Source organism: Felis catus, chromosome E2 (genome assembly GCF_018350175.1).
Source record: "Felis catus isolate Fca126 chromosome E2, F.catus_Fca126_mat1.0, whole genome shotgun sequence".
In the NCBI taxonomy this organism is placed as follows: domain Eukaryota; kingdom Metazoa; phylum Chordata; class Mammalia; order Carnivora; family Felidae; genus Felis; species Felis catus.
Window position 1 is genome coordinate 32,379,854 of NC_058382.1, and position 20,087 is coordinate 32,399,940.

At 44.9% G+C, this 20,087-nt stretch overlaps 2 long non-coding RNA genes across 3 annotated transcripts; one reads left to right on the plus strand and one right to left on the minus strand.

The window, feature by feature from the left end:
• The first annotated feature begins 5,555 nt into the window (after positions 1-5,555).
• Positions 5,556-7,906, plus strand: LOC123382270. Its single transcript, XR_006590397.1, has 3 exons — positions 5,556-5,765; positions 6,394-6,584; positions 6,740-7,906. It is a non-coding gene; the product is annotated as an uncharacterized LOC123382270 (long non-coding RNA).
• A 635-nt stretch (positions 7,907-8,541) lies between these two features.
• LOC102900068 lies at positions 8,542-19,768 on the minus strand. 2 transcript variants are annotated; one of them, XR_002738450.2, is made up of 3 exons: positions 19,367-19,768; positions 14,022-14,088; positions 8,542-8,820 (listed from the first exon to the last, which is right to left on the minus strand). It is a non-coding gene; the product is annotated as an uncharacterized LOC102900068 (long non-coding RNA). The 2 variants fall into 2 exon arrangements; XR_891177.3 differs by lacking the exon at positions 19,367-19,768 and adding an exon at positions 19,079-19,218.
• Between the last annotated feature and the right edge of the window lie 319 nt (positions 19,769-20,087).

Below are 20,087 nucleotides of genomic sequence, written 5' to 3' on the forward strand. Positions count from 1 at the left end.
ATTACTCTGCCCTAAAAAGAAATGAGCCCTCAAACTCTAAAAACACATGGAAGAATCTTAAATGCGTATTACTAAGTGAAAGAAGTCAATCGGAAAAGGCTACGTATTGGGTGATTCCAACTATGATATATGGAAAAGACAAAACTATGGAGACAGAAAAAAGGGCAGTGGTTGACGAGAGTTAGTGAGGAGGGGGCGGGGGTGTGAAAAGGTGGAGCACTGGATTTTTAGGGCAGTGCAACTATTCTGTAATGGTGGATACATTTGTCCAAACCCACAGAATGCACGACACCAAGAGAGAACTGTACTGTAAACTATGCACTTTGGGTGACCATGGTGTATAAATGTGGGCTCATCGATCCTAACAGATGCTCCGCTCTGGTGGGGAATGTTGGTTTGGGGGGAGGCTGTGCATGTGTGGGGCAGGCGGTACATGGGAAATCTCTGCCTCTTCCTAAAACTGCCCTGCAGTCTGTGGACCACACTTCGAGCTGCACTGTGTAGACTGTGGCCTTTCTAAGTACAGAGACCTTGATTCCTCTGCCCTGTGTCCCTAAGTACCTGATCGCGGGGACAGACTAAGGGGTGGGATTTAAGAGGTTTTGGAAGGTAAAACTGACCTGACCTGATGGAAGCATGAAGTAACACTGACCTGATTTGGTAACTAGGGCAAGAGCGATGTCATGAACCGATACAAAATGTTCAGGAGGGCATAGAAAGAAGGAGGCTCGGGGCAGAGAGAACAGAGGAGGGGTGATCGGGAGCTGTCCCAGGAGACAGCTGAAAATCTGAGACCAGGGTTCCAGCAAGGGAGCCCGTCCTGAAGGGAAGGCAGCACCTCGGAGAGTGGTAAACTTGGTGTTTACTGTCACATCAAGGGAGGTGGCCTACAGAAGCAAAAGCGGCAGAGGCCAAATAACCCAGGGACAGCAGCATCTCAAAACCAGAGACACTGCTACATGCACAGCATGGTTGGGTCCAGTGAGATTGAAAACCGTCAGATCCAGGCTTTTGAGTAACTTGAAAACCAGATCACGTGTGATGAATGGAGAGTGGAGGGAGAGTGAGACAGCGGGAGTGGAGGGAGCGAACGCAAAGCCGCGTTTCTACACACACATCTTTCTACGAGCGCACCAATTAGGGAGGGGAAATGTTCTGAGTGGGGCTTAGAGGGAGAGACTGAGTCTACAGGGAAGATTTTAGAACTGGAGCAATGCGAGGGCAAGAAATTAAGCGACAAGGGAGATGTTTACGATCCAGAAGACGGAAATCGGGAGAAAAGGGAAAAGAGAAAGCAAGCGGTTAGCTAGACAGGAGACAAGCGACCCATTCTGGAAAATGAGGGACAGTGGCAAGTAAGGCTGGGCACAGAAGAGGCATAGAAATAACGTGCTGTGGTTTGCTCCAAAAAACGATCTCCTTTGGTTTTACAACCAAAACGTGCATTAATTCAGCTTCTCAGTGGATGTCAAGGTTTTCAAAGGCAAAAATTGGAGTAAGTACCAAGTTCTAATTCCCTTCTAACTCTAAAATCTGGGTATTCAAGCTCAACTATTTTTGTCCTCACCCTTCTGAGCAAACAAGTTATAACTCTCTATTTCGTAACCACTCAGGAAGAGTCAGGAACGATGGTCCGTACCTGCTCCGGCCTCTGCTTCCCAGCAGCCCCACCTCATCAGGTAGAAAGTCAAGGTGGCACTGAACTCTCTTTTGTTTTCCTCCTGGGAACATGGCAGCGCCCTCCGGAGGTGTAAATGTTCGCTATCATGGCTTTGTGAGTCCTGAGTTGTCCTCATGATGTAGGTCAACGATTACGTTAAGCCGATACATCATAAAAAGCTACCTTCAGGATTAACAATCCACCAGCTAGACTGGAAACTCTGTGAGGGAAGGACCATGGCCACTGTGGTCTCTACTCTGTGACCCCTGCTGTCCAGTCTCCAGTCCCCAGCAGGCGCTCAGTAAGCACCCGCGGCTCGCACGCCCGAGGTGAGAAGAGCCAGAGAAGAGTCCGTACTAATCACCGAAGCGTACGTTGCAATCGAAACTCATCACGCCTCCCAAAACAAGAATATTCTCCAGTGCCTTTTTTCTTGGAAATGTTTTGCCTCTCTCCACCTTAAAATTTCTATGCATAATTGAAATTTAGTACACTTCACGTTTCGGAGACAACTCCGGGACGCTTGCGTCACTTCCTTGACCTATTTTGGAACCCCGTCTTTTGCAAAACCAACATTTCCCAGTCCTATTGAGCAGTTCATCTTGGACTTGATTTTCACAGCTGTATCTCCACCTTAAAATTTCTATGCATAATTGAAATTTAGTACAGTTCACGTTTCGGAGACAACTCTGGCCGGGAACGCTCACGTCACTTCCTTGACCTATTTTGGAACCCCGTCTTTTGCAAAACCAACATTTCCCAGTCATATTGAGCAGTTCATCTCGGACTTGATTTTCACAGCTGTATCACCTGCTTTTGAACACACACACACACACACACACATACACACACACAATTTAACAGTGAAAGAAAACACACTTTTTGAGAAATTTTCTCATTAAGAGGGAAAAAAAATTGTACCACTGTTGGAAGAAGAGATATGTTCCCTGCCTACTTACTAGATAGGCTGTGAGTTCCAAACCCCTGGGCTATTCTACTATTGCCTCGAAACCGACTGTCGGGACCACCCCGCGCCTTTTCTTCCTGACAGACCTACTCTCCTGGGATCTCGGTCTCAGAACACCAACACCACGACCTGATGGTTTAGGTCCTGTGGACACCCTCGTTGCCATGTTTTTTCTTTGACCCTCGTAGGAGACCAGTCACCAAGCCCTTTGATTCCTGGCACTGCAGTCTTTCCCATCAATCCTTCAACGCCTCCCCTCCCCTGGCCACTCTCCGAGCTCGGGCAACTGTTTCCTCTTGCCCGAACACATACCCACAACCGTCACCCAACTAGTCTCTCGCCACCCGATCTCACTGGCCCCCCAGCGCACTTCCCCCCCCTTCCAGCACCAAAGGCGGGATGTCTAAAATACACACCTGAACGGGGGGGACCTACGATGGAGCCCAAACTCCTCCTCGCCAGGCAGATGAAGCGTCCCCTGAAGCCCCGGGCCCTGCTGCCTCTCATCTCTCTTTCCCATCTCCACACACACCCTTCCTGCTCTTCTCAAACTTCTCACGCTCCCAAATGCACCCGGCTCTCCTGGTCTTTGCTCCCCGCGCCTGGGGCTCTCTTCCTTTGGGGCTCAACCCCAATGGCCCTCTCCTCCAGGAGGCCTTCCTTGACCTTGTCCACCCTGGGGCAGGCTCGGTTAGGAATTGTACCCCTGTGGTCCCACGGCATCTGGCCTTCCCTGCCACCCCGCTGCGCTGAAACGGTCTGTTTCTGCCCCGTCTCGACCACAGAGGCCAAGCTCGAACAAAGCTCCAGAAGCAAGCACGATGTGCTGTCCACAGATTCATCTCTAGGCCTGAGCCTGGTGCCCGCTTTGCTGAGTTCAGGGAATATGTCATATTCATATTTGGTTCCCTGGATTTATCACAACGCTCAAGTACAGCAGGTATGTAGAAAGAGCCATGCAAGAATGCAATAGTCTATTGGCGAAAATTCAGTTCTGAGATTAACACTCTTGACCTTGCGACTTATGCCCACAGTTGGCGCCCCAGCGTCGGCATGACTTACACAGGCGGCATTTATCTCTGACATAGGTAGAATAAGATGCACCAAGAATAGGGCTGTGATACAAGCATCCTTAAATTGAATTTCCAGAAGCGGGGACAGGCATCTTCAAGAGGCCGCGTTTGCTTTGGATTCTAAAGATCCTCGTTATTACTTTGTAGCCGGTCATGTCATCTTCCTGGGACTCAAGTTTCTTCATATGTAAAGCGAGTCTTGTCCGGCTTCAAAAGCCTGCGAGAGGAAATGGCCTGCAATTTTTATGCATTGGGTTTGAAAGGTACTTTGAATAAGAAGGCTCCTGGAAAAAATAAAATACTCCACCAACGTATCTGGCAACTCACACTTTAGTGAATTCATGCATAAAAGCTTAAAGATGGCGAGTGGGTTAAGGTAATCTAGCAATAAGTCGCTCTAGAAACATTTTGCGGAGGATATACATATAAACAATTATAGGCAGCATTACAAAGTGCCTGGCGTTTTAAACGACTGTACAGGGAATCAGGGCAGAGTCGGGAAGTCTAGTGGGACCCAACCTATGATTTCCAGTATTTGCAACAAATGTTCTTAAGACACCGACCGAAATCGCACGGCTCTCTTTAGTTTTTAAACTGCTAAACAGTATTACCAGATGATTCTGCAATGCTTCCTCTTCATGCCTACTCAAGACTCTGAAGTCGCTGACCTAGTGTAGCCCCTTTGCAAAACACGATTCGTTTTGGCCTCCTCATCGGCAACGCCACGCAGTTGGCTTTATCGGGATCCATATCATTACCCATAAAATCCCGAGTATCTTAATGCTGATGTCTTTTATGACCACTTGGCTCAAGTCTACGATTTATATAAAGGTAACGATCCTTAGGTCTCTTCTTTTTTTCAAGTTCCCCAGTTAAAGGGGCCTCAGTGCTAGCAGAACTTCCTATTTTAGCTTCCTAAAATCGGATGCATATTTAAAATTTTTTCTTAGCGTTTATTTATTTTTGAGACAGAGAGAGACAGAGCATGAACGGATCGGATGCATATTTAAAATTTTTTTTTTAATGTTTATTTTTGAGACAGAGAGAGACAGAGCATGAACGGGGGAGGGTCAGAGAGAGAGGGAGACACAGAATCGGAAACAGGCTCCAGGCTCTGAGCAGTCAGCACAGAGCCCGACGCGGGGCTCGAACTCACAGAGGGGGAGATCGTGACCTGAGCCGAAGTCGGACGCTCAACCGACTGAGCCACCCAGGCGCCCCTTGGGTGCATACTTAGAAAAGGCTCTTAACTCTCTTACCACCAGGAGCACTTAAAAAAAAAAAAAAAATGATGCACAGAAAGACTTGCATTTGCTTAGCTTACTCAAAAGAGTCCCTGGGTAAAGCCGTCATTTCCCTCTCTGCATTATAAATCTTTTCTTTAGGTAATGTTTTATCTAGATGTGATCTTGCAGTTTTCATTTTGGAGCTCTTCCAAAAGAACTTTAAGTTCTTCTGTTATTTGAAGCCTAAAACAAACTAATACTCTAAGAAGTAGGAGAGTTTTATAGATTACGCATTTCAGACACCGGAAAAGTATCAAACCTCTGATTCCTTATCAAACACAAAGGGAGGACAATAAAATATTGTTTTACACGTACACACCCACAAACAGATGGAGGCCTACACGCTAAAACGTAGGTCCAAGCCCATTTTAGGAGGAAGAGTATCCATTTGCTTTTCCCCTCAAACCCACATCTTTAAATTTAAATATTACTCTTAAAAAAAAAAAAAAAAAAAAAAAAAAAAAAAAAAAAAAAAAAGCATGCCTCGTTTCTGGCCAGTTCCGAAAACATAGGAAGCTGTTAAACAGACTTTTGGGCAGTGACGTACCCGTCCGATGCCCCCAGGAAATTCTAGCCAGACCAGATTCCACCCCACGTTCAACAAACCACACAAGAGTTCATTTCCGTCTCCTTGCTGATACCCTCCTCCGCGTGTACAATACACGCTCCTGCGAAGTTCAAGTCCGCCATCTTCTGTGAGGCCCGCGCCAGCAGTTCCAGCGGTCTTGGGCCTTCTCCCGAGTTCCGAAGGTTCTGGATTTCTAGGCAGGCACGGTCATGTTGGTGTCTCGGTTTCTTTTTAGTTTTTCCCCTGTCCCCACCCCCTAAGCGATGCACTATGAGAACCAGACTAAGAGAAGCGGGGGGGAGCGTTATATTGCCTTCTTTACTGTCAGGGTCCCAGCGCTAGAACGCGAGGCGTGTCAGTACCTGCTTGATGATGAGTGACTACTGGTATTTAAAGACTGCATGTGCGCATGCTCTCTTTTTTCCAGGCCATTTTTTTTTATTTTTTTTTTTTAACATTTATTTATTTTTGAGACAGAGAGAGACAGAGCATGAATGGGGGGAGGGCCAGAGAGAGAGGGAGACACAGAATCTGAAGCAGGCTCCAGGCTCTGAGCTGTCAGCACAGAGCCTGATGCGGGGCTCGAACTCACGGACCGTGAGATGGTGACCTGAGCGAAGTCGGACGCTCAACCGACTGAGCCCACCCGGGAGCCCCTCCAGGCCATTTTTAAGGGCAAGGACTACTGTATCGTCTTAGGTCATTTATATCACTGTGGTCATGAACATGAGGGCCGAAGAGAGAAACTGTATTTAGAAGCATTGACAGATTGGGGTCCCCTGAGCCTAGTGCCTCACTCGAAAAAGCGAAAGATTTGCAATACTGACTTTTGTTAGCAGGATCATTGTAACCAGTGCGTGACCCCCAGCGTCGCTACAAAAGGAAATGGAGCTCCGTCTTCGGTGACAGGTCTAAAGTCCACATGTATAATGGTGGCAAATCAGAGTAAGAATCGTCCTGGGAAACCTTTTCATTGGCTCACCCCCAAAATACAGCATCCGTGGTTTTGTACATGTCTCACTACGTCAAGGTAAGTATAACAGAACAGTGTGATTTCCACCAGCGCTGGGACGAGGGCGGTTTCTTCCAGTCAGCCCCGTATAAAGTAGCTGGGATTTTTAGGGGTCGTGTATCAGGAAAGGGCACGTTTTGGTTTTCATTTCCTTCTTTTTCTTCCCACACCAGTCTTGGAGTTGAATTAAACGATCGTGAAATGCAATGCGAATGAATACAAACGGTTAAGATGATGAATTGATTCTACAACTGAAAACTGCAGGCCAGGTCGCAGGGACAAAGGTGCAAGTGCGTCAGTTCGGAAGCTGTTACGACACATCCTCGAGCCCCAAGTCTCTGCTAACACTTGGAAAATCCCCCACCCCTCAATTTCTCCAAATGACCCGTCAGCTTTGCGGCACCTTCTCTAGACTATATACCTATCTTCATCCCTTTACATATGAATTGTTCGCAAAAAAAAAAAAAAAAAAAGGGGGGGGCAGCAACTTTTTTCGAAAGTATTTCTCTCAAAATAAGAGCAAAATCTAGGTTGTGGAAAAATGCTTTTGATATCTGGCTAAAGGTTATTCAGGAGAGTCTGCATATTTTTCAAGTCAGACGCAAATCCAGTTAAGGCAAAAACACCGCAAAAATGTCGATCTCCACCTGGTCTCTCCTTCCACACACACACAAAATCGAGTCTAGTCACAAAAAGAAATGCTCTATGTAATTATCGTATGACCCACAATTGCACTACTGGGCATTTATCCCAAGAAAAATGAAAACTGATGTTCACACAAAAACCTGTACACGAATGTTTATAGCGGTTTTATTCAAAAGGGTCAGAAACCGGAAACCACCCCGAAGTCCTGACTGGTGGTTAGACAATGTGCGGGGCTGCCGCACCACGGAATGCTACCCAGCAATAAAACAGAACTACTGATTCGTGCGAGTTGAATCTCTAGGAAAAATGTGCTGAGAGAAGCCAGGCCCAGAAGGTAACATACTATATAATTCCACTTCTAGAACATTCTCGAACAGACAAAATTATAGAAACGGAGAACAGGTGAGCGGTTGCTAGGGTTGAGAGGGGCAGGAGAGGAGGTGATTGGATATGAAATGGTACTATGGGGGCTCCCTGTACTGATGGAAATGTTAGGTACCTTGACTCTATCGATGTTAATGCCCAGGTCGTGTGATGTGACACTGCATGTTATAAATGTCACTATTGGGGAAGACGGGGGTGAAAAGTACAAGGAGCCCCTCCCTTAAGTAGGACACCTGCATGTGACATCTATTATCTCATAAAATAAAGTTTTATTAAAAATTTGAGAAAAAGAAATTGTTCTAGCCTAATAAATTTACCTTGCGCTATCGAGAGCTCTGATTCTTGGCAAAGAATCAGAATACGGAATCAGAATACGGAAAGTGGATGAAGTACGGACTGGGTCAGTTGCAGAAGAGTAACTGCCCACATTTCCACGGGGGTCACCGGCATCCGTGAATCTCCCCAGTCCCCCCGCGGAGGACTCTTCTCTGATCAGACTACACCCTCACACACCGCAGAGGCCAGAGGAATCCTCCCACTTTCCTACCGCTGCCCCAGGCCACGACAAGGAATTTCCCAATGGCAAGGCCACCAAATAACTCTGCGAAAGCACCGGGTGGCACCTTTCTTTACGTAAATCAAATATTCAAACACTGTAACAAATGATCTGCCAGTTAAGGCGGCATCTTCTGGTATCCGAGTTGAGCTAATTTATTTTGGGGGAGAATGTTCCATTCCAGGGGGACTAATATAGAGCAGTGAAATATATGAATGGATACCCTGCAAGCCTTTTTTTTTTCCTCCCCTCAGCGTAACAGAGTTACGTTTGAAACTGATGTTGGACTGCTGGGAGAGTCGCTATGATGGAGACAGGGATTTTTCTTGGAACCTTCTTTTTCAAGTAGAAACATCCATTCAATCCAAGAAAGACATTTTGGAAAAGAAGTCAACGTATAGAATTGATTTTATTCTTTCTATGCTTGGATGAAAACAGAAACTGTTTGGTGATACTCTACAATACTAAGCATTTCAAGGAAACTGGATGGACCAAGAAGAGAATAACCTTCTTCTGCACGACAGCTGAGGGTCTTAACCGGAAAAATACTGCAGTCTATCAAGGGGAACATCCAAAACACGCTTGGACCTCTTGCGTACTTGATTGCTCCATGTCCTCTGCATCCAGGTTGAACAGACCACAGGAAATTTCAAAGACCGACAGCTGAATCTGAAAGAAAAAAAAAAAATCCATTTAGTTGTCATGATCATTGTCCTTGTCAATGTCTAGTATCCCAAACTTCACCCACCGCACTGAACTTTGCCATGCTGCTTTGTGCTTGGGAGAAGACAAATCGCTCATCAATTACGTATACTAGTTAAAAAACGCTACCTTTGGGGCGCCTGGGTGGCTCAGTCGGTTAAGCGTCCGACATCGGCTCAGGGCATGATCTCACCGTCCGTGAGTTCGAGCCCCGCGTCGGGCTCTGTGCTGACAGCTCAGAGCCTGGAGCCTGCTTCGGATTCTGTGTCTCCCTCTCTCTCTCTGACCCTCCCCTGTTCGTATTCTGTCTCTCTCTGTCTCAAAGATAGATAAAAACATTTAAAAAATCTTTTTTTAAATAGCTACCTTTAGGAGGCGTTTTAATACCTTAGTAATAAGGGTGAGTATTTCCTCTAACTGCCAACTTCGACATTTTCGACATCACGTTAGCCAGGATGCGCTGGACGTTTGCAAACACTTAATGCTACACTCCACGTATGCTATCGAATTGCCCTCCAAAAGTGGTGGTATGGTTCTGCGACTGGTTGAGGTCACATGGAAAATAGAATTATATGCTAATTTGTTCCTACATTAAGCTATCATAGAAGGTCAGACCAAACATGGCAAAATGAATTCTGGAAAAAAAAAAAATTAACTAGATTGGTATGCACCGTAGCATAGTAAACTGTTTATCTTAATAGATACAAATACGAGAAAGATTTTTTTTTTAAATCTTTCAAAAAATAAAGGTTTTAGCCAACCCCAGGCAATGACTTGCATGATTTAAAAACACTCTACGGAAATAATTTTTCCCTAAAGAAGAACAACGGCAGGGTATTTTTTTCAAGGGAAATAAACATGGAGAAGGGCCTAGTATCCAGAAGAGAGTAATTTCCCCAGAAAAAGCTCCACTCTATCTACGTATTTATCAGAACTTCATTCACGTAAGGAGCTATACCCACACACTGTAAGATGAACACAACGTGTAAACTACACGATGGGGTCAAGAGGTGCTGACGACAATACCTTCATTATTTAATTCCAAAATAAACTAAACAACAATATAGATGTTTTCCTTAGCCTCGATTTGTCTGAAAAAAAATACGCTTTCCTTAAAAAAAATTACTGAGGGAAAAATAAAATCTATATTCATTTCTTTTTCTGGAAGGCATACCTTACAGACATCGCCTTGTCTACGGGTAAGTTGAACAGATGCTACATCAACTTCAAAAAAAGTACAGAGCAAATTAGTGACTGAAGAATTTGGGCTACCGGTTTCATATATGATGATGGTGTAGCCCTCACATTTCTATTTTCAAAGGTCTGTTTATAGAAAGAGGGAAAGAATTGGGGGGCGGGGATGGAGAAATCCAATCTTACAGCATCCGAAACCACGGGGTGAGTATTTTCTAAAGCATCGCGTCTACTGTAGAGCAAACTGAGACAGAGGACAAAGATCATCTCTTTTCCACACCCTTAGGTAAATTCTTGGGGCGGGGCGGGGGGGGGGGGGGACGACGATAATTTTTTGTTCCAGAGTCTATCCTTTTTTCCATCGAAAGAGATGTTTATATTTTTCCTTTTATTGTAACATTTCCAATGGCATCCTGCAAGAGAACTAGCACTCCCCAAGAGCCATTTGAATTTTCTTTCAATCGGAACTCATTTCTACTTTTTATTTTTTATTTTTTTTTTTTTTTTTTTTTTTTTTTTTATAACGAAGATAATTTTTTTTTTTTAATTTTTTTTTCAACATTTATTTATTTTTGGGACAGAGAGAGACAGAGCATGAACGGGCGAGGGGCAGAGAGAGAGGGAGACACAGAATCGGAAACAGGCTCCAGGCTCTGAGCCATCAGCCCAGAGCCCGACGCGGGGCTCGAACTCACGGACCGCGAGATCATGACCTGGCTGAAGTCGGACGCTTAACCGACTGCGCCACCCAGGCGCCCCTCATTTCTACTTTTTAAAGGGACTTTGCCTACTGCTTTTAATAAGATTCTATTACTACTAATTCTCCGAAAATACACTGGATTCCCATGAGTATCAGTTTGACGTCTTGTTCAAGTACTGACTTTTCCGCTATGTATTACCAGCAATGTTTACCCTATTTTCTCCTTACCAAGTTAGATATGAAGATACTTATTCACGCACCCAGTCTTCAGGCTCCTTGATGGACTACAAGATACAGCTATATACTTCTCTCCTATTATTGCTGGTTTGAAAGACCTTATGTAATGGGATCTTCATCCATAAAAAGTTGAGAATTCCATTTAAAAAAAGGGGGGGGGGGAGTCGGACAAAAACGAAAATATGCACTGATGCCTGAGTAAATTAATCTTCATTCCCACTGAAAGCAAGCTGATGTCCAGGGACTGGGAATTATTCTACCATAAAATACGGCACATTAAATACTACAATAACCCATTTGAAATGTCTTAAGATAATTATCATGTCATCCACGAATGATTGTACACATCGTTATATTTTAATATTCGGTACTGGAGGTGCTAATGCAAAATATGTCGCACCTGTGAAAATAAAATACGAAGTCGGGTAAAAGAGAAGATCAAGCAAATCAACTTCCATGACTAAAGGTAAGACTCCACATAAGATGTGAAAAACGGATCGATAAGAGGAAGGGCAAAATATTTGGCCCCTGGTTGTTATCACAAACAAACACTATCACTCCTGAAGGTTTGCATAGAAAACTCCTTATCTCCACGAGCTCGTGGAAAAGAATGAAAAGCTTCTTACAACCAGCTAAAAAGAAAGTCTTTACCAGGCTCCTGGAAAAAGCTCATTTTCACATTACTCAGGCTTCATTATGCTAAATCAATATTCGTTTAGTCACTGGGGTTATTGACATATTTTAAAATAAAAGTATACCCTTCAGCTACTGCACTCATTACGGGTAATTTGTCTTGTCAGAGAGCAGGGAATATTATCCCAGTCTTTCAAGGGCTGACAGCCCATGGAAATACCTCCCCATGGTTACAACTGTAAATAATTTTAAGGTAAAATATTGAAAAATCAATGACTGTTTCCTGCAATCTGTCACAAACAAATCAATCATAATCTGTACTGCCAGAGAGTATGATTTGAAGGAGATGGGAGCAGATGTAATTCTTGGCTGAAATCTCTCATTTCGAAATCACTTCACATAATGGTGTCATCATTTAAACACTTAACAGTCAGTGCAACTGCCACTGTAACATCTAGTTGGACAAAACCACAAGGAGGAGGAGGAGAAAACGCCATCGCTGTTATGTTAACAAACATTTAATTTAAATGGTTGCTGCATTAGTAAATTTCAGCTGAAAACACTTTCACCTGCCCTCTCTCACAGGCCTACATTAATCAAGGCGGCTTTTCTCCGTACTAATGCTTAGTAAAAAATTAGCCTGTGCCTCAAAATCTGACTCTCCCACCTACACCTTTTATTTCAAATGTCCGTTACGGAGAATACAATTTAGCATTAATAAATAAGACATCTGGATTGTAGAACATCCATAATTCTACCCATATAACAAAGACAAAAAATAGTGTCATAGATGTCAAGATTATACTTTTAAAGTAGGTTTAGAGGTCTCCGTTGCCCGGATATTAAATTTTATATTTTCCTTCTATTAATACATATTACATTTCAACTTTGTAATACTGTAGCTGATTTTAAGCCGACCAGCACGACCTAGTCAATTCGAAAATACCCTTGCGTTCTGCACACCAGCTATAGACTGATATTTTAAAAACGGAAGTAATAACCCGAGTGTCTGAAGTGTAAAAGTTGGTCAAGGTCATAATAGTGAATCGTTTTGTAAATGTAAACTGCTTTCCAAGTAATCACTTTGATATCACCATTTTTTTTCCAGGCGGCATTTTAACGGCTTCCTTGGCTTACAACCTCTACCTAGGCATCAATACAAGAATCTGAGATTGGTATACTTCCCTTTCTTGTTGTGTTAACCAAATACATCGTACGATTTAAAGATTAAAGAGCCTTCTTTCTGCAGGTTTGTTTTTTTTTTTTAGATGCACACTAGCCCCTTTCATGGAAGAACTTGATTTCAGCTACCACACTGCTTACCGATTTCCTAATTATATAATCGGACGGACACCATGAAACCCCTTATTGTCCCATTAATATCCTTCCATAAGTATAATTCAGGAAGTAGATATTTTTGGTGACTAGAAAAGTGTATCGTTTGTCTTAAGAAGGAAAGAAAACAGATAGAAATACCATTCCACAACTTAAGCCTATATAAACATTCTCAGACACAGTCACTGGTCTTTTATAAAAGGGTTTTACCCCGTTTTTAATTTCACCTGCATATTCCACATGGCAACCCGGCTCGAGAAGACAGAAGCTTTTCTTATTGATACAAACCGAGCACGAATTTTGTTCTTCGAGGATCTTAGATTCGTCCTTTAACCCTAACATTGGATGTTTGAGAATGACAAAAAATAACACACGGGTCAATTATCAAAGATACCATCCAGAACACAACCCAGGCCTCCATTCCGTGTGAATTTCTGCAACAGCTGCAGAGGAAGCAGCAAGCCAACCTAGTGAGAGGAAAAGGAAAATGTGACCCGTAGCCCGGGATTACGAGGAAAATGCAAAGGGACGGAAAGGGGTGAACGAGGAACAGGACCCGTGTGCGTGTGCGTGTGTGTGCGTGTGTGTGTGTGCGCGCGCGCGCGCACCCCTGCACTGGAGCGGCCCAGGCTGGGCCCGGCTCGCTCCCTGGCAGAGCTCTGGAGCCACTTGTCAACCGCCAAGTCTCCCGCTCCGAGTTTGGTCGAGGCTGGCAGTATATCGCCCTGCAGAGAAGGCAACACGGAAGACGGCGAAGCAACACGCTGGACGCACGCACACCAGCCACAAACCAGAATGATGTCTGCTTGCGCTGGGGAGGCCACCATCACGGCTCTAATTCTCAGAAAGAAGCTATTTTAAGGGTGCTGAGTATGCCTGGCTGAGATTTCTCAGCTCTCCCGGCACAGCCCGCAGCCCTGGGAGCGGCAGCTCACAACTCAGCACGGGCAAATCAGATCGTTCCATACCCCGCATTTAAAGACTTTGCTGTCTGGTAGATAAAGTTCTTATATGTAATAAAGGCTCAGGATTACAGAGGAAAGTATTCTCTTAAAAGAGATAATATTACCTCCCTATCTTCAGAATCTCCTCCTTCCGACAGCCAGTACAGTTAGCTCCATTATGAACTGCGGATTCTTAAAAAGAAAAACAGCAATAGTTAGCTGCGTCTTTCCCGCCACTTCCTTCCTTCATGGAATTACAGTTTAATTACCAATACTTCAATTGATTTTGTTCCTGAATGACACATCTCTCAGAAAGCATACCCTCGCTATTTCCACTGGAGGTCACTTAGTACAACCTTCTCAATGAATCAACCAGAACTCATTACTGTTGAAAGGACGTGTTTTCTTCGTAGTTTTTTTTTTTTAAACCGGGGACCCCCCCCCCATGTGATATAAAAGGGGTACGAGTTTCAGGACATCTGGACAGCACTAATATACATGAAATACGAATCTTCATAATAAATCTTGGCTGACAACAGAAAACAAAACCAATGTGCATATATGTTTAGATTTTTCCTATTTTAGGCTTGGGGGGGGGGGGGGACTCGCCCAATCTCTGGCTTTTAAATTCAACAACTTTACACGTGGATAAAAACAACAACACAAAAGTTTAGGCTTTAAAGGCAAACAGAGAGGAGGAATCAGGCTGCCCACTGCTTAACATTTTCCTTACATATGGGTTGTGTATTTTCGAATTTGTTGTGATGCGTCCCCTTTTGGTCACACCTGACACCTCGTCTCTGTAAGACCCAATCAGAGATAGGGGAATGCACTGTGTTATTTAAAAATAATTGTATATTGGGGCGCCTGGGTGGCGCAGTCGGTTAAGCGTCCGACTTCAGCCAGGTCACGATCTCGCGCTCCGTGAGTTCGAGCCCCGCGTCGGGCTCTGGGCTGATGGCTCGGAGCCTGGAGCCTGTTTCCGATTCTGTGTCTCCCTCTCTCTCTGCCCCTCCCCCGTTCATGCTCTCCCTCTGTCCCAAAAATAAATAAACGCTGAAAAAAAAATTAAAAATAATTGTATAGTGCTTTATCTTCTGTTAAAAGTCACTTTACCCTCTCTGAAAGTTTTCAGAGAAGCATTTGTTGTACTCACTAGGGTTGCCTTCTCTTTAGTCTTTTTTTTCTTTGGTCATACAACCATTTTTCTTACTTAATTAGCAAAATGTTCTTTATCACTGAATCCAGTCCCTTGCTCTCCCCAATAGACGACACAAATATTCTGCAAAACAATTTTTTCCCCTGCTTTTCTCATCTGCTTGTATTCAGCAGCCCCTATTTTGATGAGAAATGACAAGTTTTACACACACCTTGCATTAAAGGGGTTTAGTATTCATGCCTGGAGCTGATACTCCCATTAAATTTATTCTTAAAAGAGCTGGGTAATGAAAATAATCAAAAAACTCTAATTTGGCATAAACAGATCATTTCCTTTAAATAACGATTCCATTTCTATCAAATAGAAGCCCAGTCTTGACTTTCAAGAAAAGCACCGAGTTTATAAATTTCCCCATCCAATGACATCATTAAAAATAAATTACTCAGTGTATTTCCACGAACCAAACATTTTTCTATTTTACTGAATGTTTAATGCATTTAGTAAAATTTTAATAATCAAAGGCCTCAAGTGACATTCTTTGTATTCTGACTTAGGTCCTATTACCAATATAAATACTCTGGTAAAACCAACACGGAGGCTATTTTGGGTTTACTTCACGCACACACTGTGTTGCAGACATTCACTTGCAGATGAGCTTGGGGATACGTAAGGAAAAAATTCAGCCAACATTTGGAGGAAACCCATAGTTCAGAAGTCAACTTGGCTGAAAACATCTGAGTGTATTAGGGAAGCATCATACTTATAACCTGCACACAAAAATGGAAATGATTCTGTTTAAAGAAACACAGCAGGCTAGTTAAATACTTTGGGGATATTAGGTATGAATACCTAATCTAATTTCCTCCAAGGTATCACTCCATATTATGCCAAATAAACAAATAAAGGCTGTATCAAGGTGTGGAATATCATTAGCCCGAGAAAAGGCTGGAAAAAATGAATTACGTAAATGACAACTGCAGGAGAAAATTACATTTCCTTCTCCTGAACAAATGTTAAGTGCATCCTTACTAATAAAGATTTAAACTCAAACTGCATTAGAATATACTGGTTTTCAATTTTGAAGCGTCTAAGTTAATTTGCCAAGCTAAACTGGTGCTTAGGTATACTCTAGCTATAAAAATTCTGCACATTTATGTGGACGTAAGTTAGAAGTATCACACTTCAGAATTGTGTTGTGACAGCAAACCACAGTCATTACTGAACAAGAAAAAAACAATTCCGGGATCGTACGTCTTCTTGGAGGTACATCGGTTGCATCTTTGAAGCAGAACTATTCTCTACAAAACAGCTAATGATATACCAAAAAGGTGTTAGAAATAAAGGAGCCAATCGGATGTAGAAATTGTAGGGAAATACACACAGATAGTGAGCTATTAACACCACAAAAAAGGCCGTGCTATCTCAGAGCTGATTCGTATTTCTATTTTTAAAGGCCACGTTTAATTTAATTCACTGACGACTACGTGATTGCATTTACTTGCCTGTTATCAACTTACATGTTTCCTAAGGTTTCTATAATGCAAAAATATGTGAACACGTATTTGGTGCTGTTCATTACAACAGACAATAGGCAATTAGTTCACGATTGCACTTGATTTCTTTTAACACAGCATATAAAATTTGAAAAGAATACACGGACAACAGCACAGGGATGCTGATCTGAGCTGCCAGAGCAAAAGTCTTCAGGGGGAGAGCTGGGGGATGAGGAAAGCAATTATGTCAAAATTAATGCTCTTGTTTTTTAGTTTTAGCAAACACATCTAAATAAGCCTTTCTCTGATTTTACTTTACCATGTAATTCTAGCCAGCTAATTATCCTTGGAGTCACGAAGGAGCTGTGACTCCACCTGGCTTCTCCGATCATACGCCTCTGGCCTCCTCCACTGTCATTGCCTCTTTCCACATTGAGTTTGAATATTAAAGAAAAACACTCACACATCTTACACACACACTGATGGACAGCCAGCTTCCAGGAAATCATGAGCTACAAAGGGGGGGGGGGGCGGGGATCTTAATGCAATACTTATGTTAAAGGGTATTAGGTGCTGGGTAAGCCAAGGGTAATATAATCTGCAGCATCCGTCTTGCTAGTGTTTTTGCATTCAGAAATTGGAAGTAAAGGAGAGTAATATTATTTTAGTGGTCACCCAGGTTATGGTTCAGATCCTTAAGCTAATAAGAGGCTAAATGCACTATTTCCACTGGCTCATAATTCGAATTTGCGGACAACATTTTGGAAGAAACAAAACAGTTGTTTGTTTGTTTGTTTGTTTCTATTTCTGGAAATTAAAAAAAAAAGGCATTCCATAAACAACTAAGGTAAGTAAGTACTTGATAATATGAAGAGAGAAACTCTTTTACACCATTAAAACATTCTAGGAGACGGTTTTCCCCAAATATAAAGTGGCATGAATTTCTCATACATTTACAATTCAATTAGATCCTTGATTCTGCACATTAAGCGCGCCTCCGTCTATAGATTGATTCTGCACACTAATAAATGTGTGCTTCACACGAGGCTGTCCCATTTGTGCTTTTCTTTCGAAATTAGTGACCATCACTCCACAAAGATGAGGCACAAAGAAAGCTGACAAAGGCACTGGCCAAAAAGCCACAAGTAGCATTGCCACATGCCAGAGCACTTAACACGAACCTACCCTTCCTCTCTGAAACTTCTGTTGCCAAAGTGCTCACAAAATCTGGAAGCTCAGAGACGCGTTTCAAGTGCAATTAAATTCTCCCAAAGCAAAACTGTACCAAAACATGCCGCCCTTCTTATGTCACCATTTTATAGACAACGTGTTCTCAGGATCTTAATGAAGATAACGATGCACACCTGTGTCAACATTCACTGGCAAGACAGCCTTATCAATCATAATCCTTTAAGTACACTCCAAAACAGCAAAGCGATATGACAGAAGCAATCTGTTGCCTTTCCTGGTGCCGGTGTTGTGTCTCTCCCCCACAAGAATGATGAGACCTTTAAAATACAGCAGACCTACTTTTCGGAGTCTTTAAAGTTTTAACTGTAAACAGCTATGACGCCAAATAAACAGGAATCACCTCTTTTGCACTTGATTTGCACAAGGACAACTGTATAGCCCCAACTCGAAAAACAAGGTCTGCGGCCAGGTCTTAGCAATACAATTGTGGATCTTATTTTAAAAGCTTTAAATGTAAAGAGTGAGGCATAACTGGATCCGTGCGGACACGACAAACCAATAAACCTTTAGGGAGGCTTAAGAGCAGAATTCCTTTTAAGCCCTACGTCAAAAAACAATCAGGGCACATCTACCCCTAGTGTGAGTTAAATGTTCAGGAAAGGTACAAACGCAAGGGTAATCCCCCCACGCCCCGCCCCGTAAGAAAAAGAGTCATCTTGGTCATCTGAAATAAGAGGGAGATAGCTCCCACCTCTGCTGGGGGAGAAAGCTTCAGTGACCAGAGACTAGTGAAACCACAGCTAACGAGAAAGCAGGTTCCCAAACGGGAGAAGAAAGGGAAGGGAGAGGGGACCTTAACCGTCACCACGACCAAGATCAAAAGGTAAAAACCTCGTGTTTGTCAACAAAAACGTGAAAACTTTCACATGAACGCCAAGAACACCCGCCAGATGCTATCTGAATCCCATCTGCCTGCTAATGATCAGTTCTTCCATTTCACGTATTAACACAAGTCTGAGACGCCGGGCCAGGCGGCTGTGGTCAGCCGAGCAGCAGAGCCATCAATGTGCAAATAAAGCAGAAAATAGAGACATCCTTAAAGAAATGAGTCTTAAATTTGACGCAGAGCGGAGGTGACAACCACAGCAACAGAACCATAAATTCCAAATGCTTCAAAATCTTTCAGGATTCTCTCCAGTCCTTGACACCAAAAACAAGACAGTAAAAGGAAAGGGGGGTGGGGGGGTGGGGGGGGGGCGGATAGCCTAGCAGCCCAGAGTGGCAGAATGATGTAATGAGGTTGTCTGTGTGACAGACTCCGATTCTCGGTGGCACAAACCTCCATGGCTCCATTTCAGAAAACGGCATCCTGGACGAGAGCCGAGAAGGGTGAAGGGGCCGCGCGTGGGTGAAGGGGATACGCCCACGCGCGCCCGCCCGCGGACCGGGACCTCAGGAGAGGCCAGCCCGACACTCACCCGGCCCATGCCCGCCGGGGGCCCGGCGGCGCGCGGGGCGCCGCCGCGTCCATCCGGTCCACGAAGGGACGCGGACGCCGCTCGAGGGGCAGGAGTCCCGGCCGCGACCGGGGGCGGGCACTCGGCGGGATGGAGGACCCGGGACTCACCTCGCCTCCGCCGCGCGGGCGCGCGGGCCGCGGACGCTCCCTCGTGGCTGGCGCGAGCCCCCGGCGGGCGGCGCGCGCGGGCCGCTACCGACCGTTAGTTAGCGCGAGGGGCTGCGGCGGCTGCGGCGGCGGCGGCGGCGGCGGCGGCGGGCGGAGCCGGGGGCGGGCGCTAAGGAGCACCAGAGCCGCGAGAGGCGGGAGCGAAGGGAGCGGGGCGGGGACGCTCCCCGCGACCACCCGGCCTAGTTGGAGCCCGAGAGGACAGCTCCCTTGCCTGCCCGCAAAGCCACCACTGGCCAGCTGCGCGCTCCCTCCCGATCGAGCGGGCCCGGCCGCTCGGCCTCAGTCTCAGCCGGCTCGCAGGCAACCGAGCCCGGCTGCGCCCGCCTCCGCCGCCGTCGGCTTCTCGTCTCCATGACAATAGGGAGCCGACGCCCCGCCCAGCCCCACCCCCTCGGCGCTGTGACTCGGAGGGAAGCGGGGCCGCGTCGCCGAGGGGAGGAGCCAATAGAGGCCAGCGTCCAATTAGGGATGGAGGCATGGAGGGATTGGGCGGGGCTGACCGAGAGATTCGCCGAATGTCCACTTGAGGGGCGGAGCCAGGGGGAGAGCTGACGGAGGGGAGGAGTTAGCGCGCGTGCGTGAAGTCCAGCCGCCAAGTGTGTCCGAGGGTACAGAGTGGGTTAGTGTGCGGGGACTGAAGCTCCGGAAATAAAGTGTA